The sequence below is a fragment of the Pleurodeles waltl genome, chromosome 5 (assembly GCF_031143425.1).
Source record: "Pleurodeles waltl isolate 20211129_DDA chromosome 5, aPleWal1.hap1.20221129, whole genome shotgun sequence".
Lineage (NCBI taxonomy): Eukaryota > Metazoa > Chordata > Amphibia > Caudata > Salamandridae > Pleurodeles > Pleurodeles waltl.
This window is the reverse complement of record NC_090444.1, coordinates 749,501,266-749,514,996: the sequence shown is the minus strand read 5'-3', so window position 1 is coordinate 749,514,996 and position 13,731 is coordinate 749,501,266.

The following is a 13,731-nucleotide window of genomic DNA, read 5'->3' as shown; positions in this document are numbered from 1 at the left end:
ACGACACAGGGGAGGGGGGAGGAGAAAAGATTACGGGCACACACATATGCGACACCCGCCCCCCCCAAATCCCCACACACCAATGCAGAGCAACAAGTCAAAGTTACACCCCCAAGCCCCCCGGAATAATTCAAAGACAAAATAAAATGATCATTAAAATAGAAGTATATTAAAGCATATTTGAACTGAAGTGAAATATGAAATTTATAAAATAAATAAATCACAACATGAACAATGTATACATAGTCCAAAAGTCCGGCACATATTGGCTACATGCCATTGTTCGTGGGCAAATGTGCATAAACACATGGGCAAAGCCCACACACGAGACCCGATTCCATTGGAGAGAACACTGCTGGGGCATCAGATAATAAAACCACAGGCACCTCAGGGGGAAGGGAAGGGGGGGCACCTCAGCCATATGAGTCCACGACGCCAGATCCACGAGGGGCCTCCATGCCCACTGTACCATCCTGGGGAGTGCAAAGCCACAGTCTCTCGAGTCTCTACAGAGGGTGGGTTTCCCACTGTACCATCCTGGGGAGTGCAAAGCCACAGTCTCTCAAGTCTCTACAGTGGGTGGATTGCCCACTGTACCATCCTGGGGAGTGCAAAGCCACAGTCCATCAGGTGGATTACAGACTCCACTGGTTATGGAGGAGGCATGGTGCCCAGAGTGCTTCGTGAAGCCCTGCCCGACACAGATCCGGCCCTGCCAATGGGCCAGCGGGGCTTGAGATGAAGGGCCCAGTGGAGCGGTGCTTGAGATGAAGGGCCCAGCGGAGCGGTGCTTGACAGGAAGGGCCCAGCGGAGCGGTGCTTGACAGGAAGGGCCCAGCGGAGCGGTGCTTGAGATGAAGGGCCCAGCGGAGCGGTGCTTGACAGGAAGGGCCCAGCGGAGCGGTGCTTGACAGGAAGGGCCCAGCAGAGCGGTGCTTGAGATGAAGGGCCCAGCGGAGCGGTGCTTGACAGGAAGGGCCCAGCGGAGCGGTGCTTGAGATGAAAGGCCCAGCGGAGCGGTGCTTGAGATGAAGGGCCCAGCGGAGCGGTGCTTCTCACGGCGGGGCCCTGTTCAGCGGTGCTTCTCACGGCGGGGCCCTGTTCAGCGGTGCTTCTCACGGCGGGGCCCTGTTCAGCGGTGCTTCTCACGGCGGGGCCCTGTTCAGCGGTGCTTCTCACGGCTGGGCCCTGTTCAGCGGTGCTTCTCACGGCGGGGCCCTATTCAGCGGTGCTTCTCACGGGCAGGGCCCTGTTCAGCGGTGCTTCTCACGGCGGGTCCCTGTTCAGCGGTGCTAATCACGGCGGGGCCCTGTTCAGCGGTGCTACTCACGGCGGTGCTACTCACGGCGGGGCCCTGTTCAGCGGTGCTTCTCACGGCGGGGCCCTGTTCAGCGGTGCTTGTCTTGTGTTCCTAGGGAACCAGATCTGGTCAATTCTTCCCGCTCAGTCGCCATCCGACCTATCGCTTGCGGGGCCCTCCTGTGCTGGACTCCTGGGCCCGTGGGTGTCCTCCGTCACACCCCAAATGGGGCTGGTGGGGCCCTCCTGGGCAGCTCGCCTGCTGCCGGACTTGTCCGCCCTGCTGCCCTTGCCCCCCTTGGCCGAATCTCTGGGGCCCTTGCCTCCCTTAGTGGATGGGCCAGGTGACGGTGCAAGGGTGGTGTCCTCGGGGGCAGCCATCTCAGGCCTGTCGCGCCGGCCCTTCCCTTTTTTGGTTCTTTTCCCAGGGGGTGGGCTGGCTGTCCCCTTGCTGCTGGCCGATGTTCCTGCCCTAGGAGCTGGTGGACTCCAATAGCCCTGAACGATGGTCCTAGTAGGTGCAGGGCTTGTGGTGGCTGAGGTGCTGTTTGGACTCTTACGAGATGGAGGGGGTGGGTCAGGTGATGCAAAGAGGTTAATTTTGGAGAGGAACAACTTTTTAGGAGCAATGGGAAGGGTAGGTGCAGTGGGTATGGGAGTGGAGGAAGAGGATGTGGTTGTAGGAGAGTCAAGTGTGCTGTCTTTGGGTGCAGGTGCTTGTGCTGGAGGCTGTGGTGAGGTGGATGGCTGTTGGGTGGGTGGCTGCCGGCGTTTGTGTGGCTTGGAAGAGGGAGTGACAGACACACTGGGAGAGGACACAGGGGACGTGTAAATGGCAGTGGGGGTGGTGACTGCACGTGTGCGGACTGTTCCGGTGGGTGTGGTGGTGATGGACGTAGTGGCTGATGGTGGTGTGCGTGCAGGTGTGAGTGGAGACGTCACAGGGAGGGAGGAGGGAGACGAGGAGGAGGGGGACACAGAAGAGGCAGTGGTTGTTGGCATGTCTGCATGTGGATGTTGCTTGGGTGAATGCTTGTGTGATCTGTGGTGCTTATGTGGTGCCACGCCAAATGCCGATCTTTTGATGGGCGCTGACCTATATGACATGTACAGGGTGGAAAAAGAAATATCATCACTTTTCTGCATGGTCGATGTGCGCGGCCCCCCCTCCCCAACCTTGCCATGTGGCACATGCTCTCATCTGTCGTGCGTTGCACTCCTCATTCGCTCCCCTCCCCACCATCTTACATCCACCCCACTCAACACAGGCATAGCCCATACTACGTGTTCCCTGTGTACTTACCTGTTGGTCTGGAGGACCGTAGAGTAGCGCATACTGGGGGAGGACCCCATCAACAAGTTTATCCAATTCCTTAGATGTGAAGGCAGGGGCCTTTCCCCAGTCGCAGCAGCCATTGTATCTTCCAGACCGAGTTCACAGCAGCACTTGCAGTATAGGTCCTCTCCTATGGATGATCAGGTCTCGAGTGATTAAGCAACTCGAAAATGGCGGTCACGCCCGCGGCGGTGCGTACCGCGGCTGTGCGTACCGCGGCTGTGCGTACCGCGACCGCCGGCGCACATCGTCATTGGCTCCTGAGACCCATAGGGTTCAATGTTAACCAATGCTGCTTTGCGCCGCGGTCTTCGACCACATACCGCCACGGTGTGCCACGCCAGCGCATTGACCTCACATCCCATTGTCACACTTCACAGGTCAGGCAGCCGCCATTTCAAGGGCCCACATGGCTGAATTTCCACGGCGTCACACAGGCCTAGGCCTTGCATTGCCACTCATACAAGCCATTCAATGCATAGCAAATCGTGTACTGTGCAAGCTGTGGTTACGTACCTGTGGGTTGCTTGACTCTGTGCTCCATGTTGTCCTTCCTAGGCACCGTCTGCTGGGACTTGCGAGTAGATGGAGGAATCCTCCCGTGTACAGACCGCTGGTGGACCTGTCGACAATGGAAGAAAGACATGTCATACTTACATACAGACTTGACCGAGCCACTATACAGGAACTGTGTGCCCAGCTGGAGCCAGACCTGATGTCCCCCATTCGCCAACCCACAGGGATTCCCCCTCTGGTGCAGGTTCTGTCAGTACTCCATTTTTTGCCAAGTGGATCATTCCAAACAACAGTGGCCATATCATCAGGGATGTCTCAGCCTATGTTTTCTAAGGTTTTGTCCAGAGTGTTGTCTGCCCTGATGAAATACATGCGTAGCTACATTGTTTTCCCTGAGGTGGTCGATTTGGCTACAGTGAAGGGTGATTTCTATGCCCTTGGACATATCCCCAACATCATTGGTGCCATTGATGGGACCCATGTGGCCTTGGTTCCCCCCAGTGGAAGTGAGCAGGTGTACAGGAACAGAAAAAGTTATCATTCTATGAATGTCCAGGTGGTCTGTTTGGCTGACCAGTACATCTCCCATGTAAATGCCAAGTTCCCTGGGTCAGTGCATGACGCGTACATCATGCGAAATAGCAGCATCCCTTATGTGATGGAACAGCTACAGAGACACCGTGTGTGGCTAATAGGTGACTCTGGTTACCCCAACCTGTCGTGGCTACTTACCCCAGTGAGGAATCCCAGGACAAGGGCAGAGGAACGCTACAATGAGGCCCATGGGCGAACTAGGAGGATTATAGAAAGAACCTTCGGCCTCCTGAAGGCCAGGCTTAGGTGCCTGCATATGACAGGGGGATCCCTAATGTACTCACCAAAGAAGGTGTGCCATATCATCGTGGCCTGCTGTATGCTTCACAACCTGGCTTTGCGGCACCAGGTGCCTTTCCTGCAAGAGGATGGTCCAGATGGTGGTGTTGTAGCAGCTGTGGAGCCTGTGGAGAGTGAAGAGGAGGAAGACGATGGGGACGACACAGACAACAGGGACACAGTGATACAACAGTATTTTCAGTAGCACACAGGTACGAATCAAGCACGCCATTTTACATTTACTTAAAGTCTCCTGCCTTTCTACTGTCTGAGTTCCCCCCCAGTTCCTGTGAACTGAGTTGGGACTTTCCCTTCCGTTTTCAGAGCTGTGGGCCCCACTGCGTGACCTCTGCTTTGTTTGCCCATGGACTACAGCTGTGTGACAGTGGTATGTTGTCATCACAATGTAACTGAACATTTTGGCACCGTTATGTCTAATACATTTGTTCAAAATACAAGCAGACTCCAGATTTTTTGAGTGCAAGAAGTGATTTAATTAAAGTGCTAAATTTAAGGAAAATGATTGTAAAACGGGGATGGGTGATGGTGGAGTAATGTCCATGGCAGAGTCCAGTTCTCAGTCGCACAGGTGCATTGTCCATATGCCTGTGGAAGGATGGAGCAGGGGCAGTTCAAGGTTGGACAGGGTGACAATGTGGGACAGTGGGATGACATCAGGGGGTATCGTTTGCTGGCAGAGGTCTTGGCATCCTACTCTGTCTTCTTGTGAGATCTCAGGTTCCGCTTGCGGGGTGGTTCTTCTTCTGCAGGAGGTGGGGTTCTGGTGGCCTGTCGTTGTGTGGGGGCCTCCTGTCCACTAGCGCCGGCGGAGGTGGTAGGCTGTTCCTGGTCCAGGCTAGTGACAGGGGCCCTTTGTGGTGCCACATGGTCCCGCAATGTGGTGACTATCTGGTTTAGGGCCACGACGATAGTCCCCATTGCGGAACTAATGTTCCTCAGTTCCTCTCTGAACCCCATGTATTGTTGCTCCTGCATGACCTGGATCTCCTGGAACCTGGCCAGTACCGTAGCCATCGTCTCCTGGGAGTGGTGGTATGCTCCCATGATGGAGGAGAGGGCCTCTTGGAGAGTCGGTTCCCTGGGCCTGTCCCCCCCCTGTCGCACAGCAGCCCTCCCAGTTCCCCTGTTTCCCTGGGCCTCTGTCCCCTGGACGGTGTGCCCACTACCACTGCCCCCAGGTCCCTGTTGTTGTTGGGGTGGTGGGTCAACCTGGGTGCCCTGTAGTGGTGGACACACCGCTGATTGACGTGTCCTGGGGACAGAGGCATGGGCCCGCTGGGTGGGAGCTGTGCTGGTGTTCCCAGAGGGGGTTAGGTCTGGTGTAGCCTGTGGCTGTCTGTGGGGAACCGACTGTCCCGAGGTCCCCGATGGGCCGGGCTGGTCATCAGGGTCCAGGGAGACAGAGCTGCTGTCATGACTGGGGGCCTCTTCTGGGGGTGGGATGGACATCTCTGGACCCTCCGTGGCTGTGTGGTGGCGTTCGGGTCCTGCAGGGGTATAAGAGTATGGTTATTGCTTCTGTGTGTGGCATTTCGTGTAAAGGGTGGGTGGCCGTGTCCCCCAGTGCTGGCATTCCCTTGTGGGGGCTTTTGTGACGGTGGCTTGTGGGGGTGATGGGTGTGTGCAGTGGGCATGCTTTGGGGATGGGTGTCCATGCTTTGGGGACGCACGCAGGGCTAGGTTTTGGGATGGGTGGGATGTGATGGTGAGCCATTTGCAAGGAGTTGGTGTGATGGGGGTGGGGGTGAGGGTGGGGGTATGATTTGGCATGCAGGTGGGGTGGGGGGAATGGAGTAGTGAAGATTTGACTTACCAGAGTCCATTCCTCCGCCTACTCTTGCGAGGCCCTCAGGATGCAGGATGTGCAAGACTTCCTCCTCCCATGCTGTGAATTCAGGGGGAGTAGGTGGGGGTCCGCCGCCAGTCTTCTGCACTGCCATGTTGTGCCTTTATACCATGGAACGCACCTTCCCCCGTAGGTCGTTCCACCGCTTCCTGATGTCCTCCCGATTGCGTGGATGCTGTCCCACTGCGTTGACCCTGTCCACTATTCTGCTCCATAGCTCCATCTTCCTGGCAATGGTGGTGTGCTGCACCTGTGCCCCGAAGAGCTGGGGCTCTACACGAACTATTTCCTCCACCATGACCCTGAGTTCTGCGTCAGAAAACCTGGGGTGTCTTTGGGGTGCCATGGGGTGGTGTGGATGAGGTGAGGGGTGGTGTATGTGTTGTAGAGTGTGGTGAGTGTGGTGGTGTATGGTGTTTTGTGCGTGGAAATTGTGTGGGTGATGTTGTGATTTGCCTCTGTGTGATGGTGTACTCTATGCTGTGCTCTCTCTCTCTCTGTCCTTCAGTCGCAATTGTGGTCGTAAGGGTTTGTGGGTGATGTGGGTGTGTGTTTTATATTTAATTGGGTGTGTGGGAGTGGTGTGTGTATGTGTATCAGGTGTGTGTATTTTGAATTATCCAATGTGGTAGTGTTTTGTAAAGGTGTGTGTATTTTGACTGCGGCGGTGTGTACCGCCAATGGAATACCGCGGTTGAAAGACCGCTGCAGGGATTTGTGGGTCGGAATGGTATGGGCGTATTTCTGTTGGCGTGACGGTGGAGGTTTGGTCATCGCCAGTTTCCCGCTGACCTTTGGTGTGGCGGACTTTTGTGGATGTCGGATTTTTGGCGGTTTGCCAGTTGCGGGTCAGAATGACCGTGGCGGTTTACCGCGGCCGCGGCGGTGTTATGGCGGCCTTCTGGCCGGCGGTAAGCGACTTTTACCGCCGAGGTCAGAATGACCCCCTATGTGGTTAGATGCTATTCGAGTTATGTGCTTGGTCAAATCCTTGTGTACTAAACTATTTGACACATATATGCACCTACAACCTCATATTTTATCCAATTGTAGCTCATCACTTGATTTTAAATATATATATTGATTACATTTATTTGCACTTCACATGAATATTCTATTATTAAATTCTGAAGTATTCAATACACACAGCATATGTAATTGTATTGTAATACATAAGGGTGCCTTCAATCTTATTATTTGTAATTTGAGTAATACAACTGTTGTTAACTATGCAAACATTTCTTTCATTTGTACTCTGAATATTTCTAGTGTGTGGATCACTGTATCTCTTTAGTGCCCACTGTTCTAATGTGTTCGATTCAGACACAGAGGTCTGCTGAAACCTCCTATGTTATTTTCTTGCTGCCTGACACCTTGCAAGTTTGTCCACTAGATGGTGGTAATAGCACATAAATTCTATTATGGAGAAATGGCAGCTGTATCTTGAGAAAAACGACTCGATGTCCCTTATAAAGGTTCAGTTCTGTAAAATGTTACACATTTTTGAAATACAGCAGTTGTTTAAGTCATATTGGCATGAAGATTCCTTCAACTATTTGTTTCTTCCTTGGTTATACATGCAAAGTGCGTGCGCTCTGCCTCAGCTGAGAGAAATTCCCTGAGGTGATATGAACATTCTAAATGAAACGCCCAGAGCGTGCTGCAGATCTATAGCTGTTGGCCTTTGTGGTGTATTCCCTGAGGCACAATTATTGATATAATTCGGACTTAAACCACTTTACACCTTTGATCTTTAGCTGGAGAGTTATTTCCACGATTTAGCTGCTAAATATAGAGACTTCCAGGTAACAAACAGTTGACATTCGTAGCCACTACACTTTCCCTCACACTCTGAGCTGGACAGAAATAGTAATGTCCCTTAATTAAATGTGGCAAGACTGCCTTAAAGTTCCAGTGCGAGAGTGCTGGCTAAAAGGACAGATGCTCACTTGTGTTGTTACGCAAGCTTTCACATCCGATGACTTTACCTCTACACTGCAGGGTTACATTTAAATTTCACCATCCATCGTGAAAAGTAAAAGACACTGCCTCACCGGAATCTGTCTCAGGACCACAGCGCTCAATTAATCCTTCTTCACAGTTCGTATGTGCTGTTCACAACTTGCCGTGTTGGGGCGTGTTCTCTTTTGCATCACAGGATCCCACCCTCATCGCCAGTGTGGAGATGGCCAATGATCACACAGGAAAGCGATGACACTGAAATGATAAGTTTAATAATGCAACACCCCAGCCACCTCACATCACAGTCCTTGTCACCCTCAGATCTCCTCCAACAGTCGCAGCTCTCCTCCTGGAATCCTGGTGGGAGAGTCCATTATGATAAGGGTCAGAGGGGACACCTGGGCCAGGGATGAACTAACACAAGAAATACAAGATACCACAGGATCCTTATATATGATAACGAGGCAGGAGGGAAACAAAACTGTGAAGGTTTTAGGGTGGAGTCAATGTGAACATAGTTACTTGGTCAAAGGCAGGACCATTGCCGAATTAAAGAAGAGTATCAAAGGCATCTTTTATGGTTGTGGTAAGTGAGCTTGTTTCCAGTTACGACATAACTGGGTAGGTAGTTGTTAAACAGCTTTTGATTTTACCCAGAATCTGTCACACTAATGAGCTAGATGGAGCCCTTGATCACCACATAAAATTAAGTAAGTGAAGCTTTATGCAGATCCTTAGTGATATTTGTGGAGCACTTATGCCTTAAGACGGAGTTGCATCAAATGATGCTAGGATTAAAAACTATTCACCCTAGCAGACCGGCTTGCTCCTAACACAGAAGGAGCCCTAACTGCTCTAAATAAAGAATTGCTTGCCATGGGAGCTATGATTGTGCAAAACAGCCTTGTGGTGAATTTGCTCCTCGCAGTAGAAGGTCAAGTTTGCAAAGTCATTCATGCTCAGGAAAGCTGTGCCTACATTCTGAAAATAGATAACTATCATGATAGTTATATCACTAACATTACAAATATTCTTCATGAATTAAGTGAATTGGAAGAGACAGGTGCCTGGGAAGGAATTAACTCTGGATTTTAGATCTATTGGAAGTGATTTGTTAAGATAGGAGAGTGAGTTGGAAGAATAGATGTAGGTATAATGAAATTGCTTTTAACTCCCCTTTTGATTATATTAATGGGTGTTGCATGTCTGCTTCTCTCTTTTTTTTTAAACTGTCAGGGTGGTTCTTTTTAGGGTCGGGCCTGCGCAAGCATGCGCTTGTGCATGCGTATCGCTTGCAAGACACTTTAGTAGTTAGAAAAGGGCTCGGAGCCCCATCCATGTCACGTCAGTGTCTTTCATTGGTTCGTTGGCTTGCCTTTTAAAATCTGCTTGCTTTCATTAGTGGAAGGCATGCATACGTCATGCCTTTTCCAGTGGTTAGCCCTCCTCGAGCGCAGCAACCAAATACTGAGAACATGCGAGGCTCGCTGATTTCCGTCCGGTTTGTGGACTACTTTTTATCTTTTTTCGCAGCGCGATCTTGCTTAGCAGAAGTCGAGCACTTTGCATGACATCGACCCTGTTACATAGTTAACTGCAGTTTTGCCGGTTACATAGAAAAATTGCACTTTTGCCGATAGGTTTCACTACGAGTGAACTGTAGCAGCGCGATAGCGCTCTTTTTTCCATTTAATGTGGCAAGAAAAGTCCGGTTGGGAGTTTACAACTGCTAATAGCTCTAACTCGAAGAAATGCGAAACCCGTTGCATTGCAAATGGTTGTTTTATTATTCAGCTCCTTTAGCCAGATAACACACAAATTTAGTAAATGTGACTTGATAACATGTTAATATAACATTGGCATACAAAGAAATTGGCATGTCTTTAAAAAACATCTTAAAAACAATAAGAAGCATTTATTTGTGGGGTTATGATGACCATTTAGGTAATTTCTTTTAGTTACACTTTCTTCAGTAAATGACTGTGCCAAGCTCCTTCGGGTTGAGCAGTTTTTTCCAACTTTATTTATTAAGCATTTCAGGTTTACACTGGGACACGTCATGCAACAGGACATACCACTTCATCATCAATATGCCAAAGGGAGCCATATATATTCAACATTTGCATGTTTATGTCAGCATTGCATTTAAGATTACATACATAAGCCGTTCTATGCAGAACTGTGCAAAGAAATACATGCTTTATAGTCACGCTTTAGGCCATTACTGGCCCAATCCTGCAACAAAAACGTTAAAAGTAACTACAACAAAAGAAGAACAACTGGTTTGTGTCATGGTAGCACACATATCAGGAACCAATGTATACCATGGGCACAAATAGAGGAAGGCACCTTGACTTTAGCTTCTACAGAGTGATAGTATGCAATGTTATAGCAGGCCACACGGCCAAGCAATCAGCGTAGTTGCATGGTGCTGTTGTCAGCAATGTGTTGTGTCCCAAATAGCTAGAGTCTAAGCAAACGCCCTATGAGAGGGTTGCAGAGTCTGTATCTGAGACGGAAGGCACAGATGCTGCCTTGCATGTGTGTGTCTCTTCCTAAAATTCTGCAACCTATTTTCATCAAGCGATGGGATGAACTGAAGATTTAAGAAGCTGTCAGCAACAAGAAGAAGAAAAAAGAAGAGTCTTGGGGGCAGATTTATTCTCTGTTTGCTCCGAATTTGCATCATTTTTTCATGCAAATTCGGCACAAACTTAACTCCATATTTATATTTTGACTTTAGACATGTCTAACGTCAAAATATAGGAGTTTTTAGATGCATGCACCTACCTTGCATCACTGAGATGCAAGGCAGGCTTTCCCTTCTAAAAAATGGTGCTATTCCCATGTTATCCCCTTGTGCTAAAATGACGCACGGGTGGGAGGAGTCGGCAAACAATGGTGCAAAGCTTGCTTTGCACCATTATTTAATGCCTGGGTCAGACTAGTCTTTTGGGGACCTGTGGACCCATTTCCATGGTTAAACACCATGGAATGGGTCCACAGGTTCCCTCCCCAAGCCCCAGGAACAACCCCACCCCCACCAGAGAGACACCAGAGGATGGGGGACCCCATCCCAGGTAAGTCTAGGTAAGTATATATATATATATTTTTTTCCATCGGGCCCTAACTTGGAGACCCCTACATGGCACATGGTGCAATGTCCATTGTCAGTGTCCAATTGTCGCTTGTGCTGGTCATTGGGGTGGTGGGCATGACTCCTGTCTTTCTTCAGACATGAGTCATGTTTTTGGTGGTTGGTCACCAGGAAATGGTGTTAGCGCATCTAACCTTATTTGGCTTCTCTTCATTAATTTATAAGGGGACGCGTTAGAGGTTTGATTGATCTTTTGACTGCGCTTAGAGTAATTCCTACTACAAGACTCAATTTCATTAACAATCAATAATAATATCAATCTAGAGGATCAATAATCTTGGGAGTCAGTAATTTCCACACACTATGACCCCTCTGGCCATGAATAACCACACCTTTATGTCAAAGTTAGACATTTTATTTCCCTATATTGACAATGCTAATATCACGTAACTTAGTCTCAAAATCAAATGGTAAACATACAGAAACAATATTGGTTGACCGAATCTTCGGAAGAATCTCAATTAAATCAAGGCATGGATCACTACACATGCTAAAGTTACAGTGCAAATCAATAACAAGAATAACTGTGCACTAGAAATAGAATTAATTTAGATTCAGCAAAGAAAAGACATCAACTGTTGTTCATGTTTAGCAAGCATCCTTAGTGAGTCTCCTGACTAACCTTCTGATTAGAAAAGCATGTTTGGGCTTCATGCAAAATAATTTAGTCAACACAAATTTGTAAAAACATCTAACTATGGCTCTATCAACATTAGAGGTTTGTACCTAGAAACAAAAGTAAATAAACATGGCAATCAGTAACATAGTCTTATACCTTGCCTCAGTATTGTTCAGCAGGCTTCGATAGTCTTTGTCAATTGTACATCTGTTCGGTCAGCAAAGCATCGAGACTCAGCAATAAAGTTCAAGATAGAAATGTCTCAGGAACAGGCATAATCAGAATGTCACTTCTTGGCAACAGAGTTAGGAAAATGTGAGCATGTCTCCTCTCGGGACAGTTAGGAAAAAAAGTGTGGATCTCTCCTCTCGGTACAGTCTGGCTCAATTAGGTTCCCTAGGACGACTTCCCACACTGTTATTGGTCAAAGAATTGTATGTTTACATTTAGTCCAATAAAAGTAGAACCTCAAATCTAACAGATAATTAAACTGTCTTTCACATGTTGATGATTAACATCTCCTCCTGTTCCCATCGTCGGGCTCGTCAGGCAACAACTTTGTATCGTCTTGTACTCCAGTCAGTGCATCCATTGTTGGTTCCTGGGAGCATCACCTTTACACACACTAAATTCTACAAAGTATCAATATCTAGTACAACATTTTCTAGCAAGCAGTTCTCATAGTAAAGAAAATTTAGCTACTAGCATTCGGTCAATGCAGTGAAAAAATACAAATCTAATTCTTTAAGCAGCCATTTTATGTGACTCGTCTAAGCAATGCAACTTGACATGAGGCTGTGCAACTAGGCCCAAGACCTTGTGGATTTAAGACCTATGATTAATAAAGCAAATACATAATACATGACCATTTATATGACATACTACTAAATTAATCTAAACATGAGCATGACGTTTTACATTAATAAGCAGTTAATAAGGACACTTTGTGGTTACTGGCGTCACTCAAGTAGGCACATTTTTCTTTCACGTATTATTTATCTATATTAATTCATTTACTATGCAGATATAACATTCGGAATACCTGAATATTTGTTAGTAAAATTCAGCGTTACCAATCCCTCATCTGATGACTAAATATGTCATCACACTTTCATCTTCCCACACAAATTTTCACTAAGCTAAAATTTGTCGCCTATCTCTTTTAAATTTTCCCTGAACAATTTTTCCATTTAAAATTCTTCCCTCGTCTGATCATTTTTTATTTTATTTTATTTAATCACATTATGCAATTTACATATTCCCCATGCTCCAATTATGCAAATTACAATAAACAATACCCCTTGTATTATTTTCAATATTATCTCTTTCCCAAGGTTGCTAAGACAATTTCCCACTGAAACAAATCGTTTGCCAATCTGTTCCCAAACACCTGGTTCTTTCAGCTCTTTCAAATCAGCACTGTTGTTAGTCAGATTACTAAGTAAGCTTCTAATTTCTTTTTTATTATCAGAAATATATGGACAATAATGCTTTGAATTCAACATTTTGCAAACTCCGCCATTCTTTGCTAAAAGAATATCTAACGCAAGGCGGTTCTGAAGAGTCATAGATCTTACCGCAGCCATTTCTGTGTTCATTAGGATAATGGCTCCTGAAAAATGTGTCAACATGTTATCCAAAATAATAGACAACTTTTGAATTTTTATAGAATTTAGGAGAACTCCCACTGAAGGAATTATTGTTCCAAATATATCTCCAACTATACTAGACGGAAAAACTCTCTCTTTTGTTTAACGTGATGTAACTCAGTAATTTTCGGTAATCTTTTCAAGTCCTCAAGTTGAAATATCTTTGGGAAAACTATCCCTAAGTAACATGTGCCATCCCATCCCCCTGGAAGAGGGCAATAGGCATTTGATCCACAGATGTAATAAACTCCAGGAACTGCTGGATCTTGTCCATTCAACATGAACATCCATTTACTCTGAAACAAAACCACACGTCTGCATTAACTCGTTCCCACAAACAACACATCAGTTCTAGATTTCGGCCTATACACACAAAGCTTTTCTAACGAGTTGCACCTCTATAGCTAACCTTCCTTGTGTCTTTATTTCACTAAATGCATAATCATTTCTAAA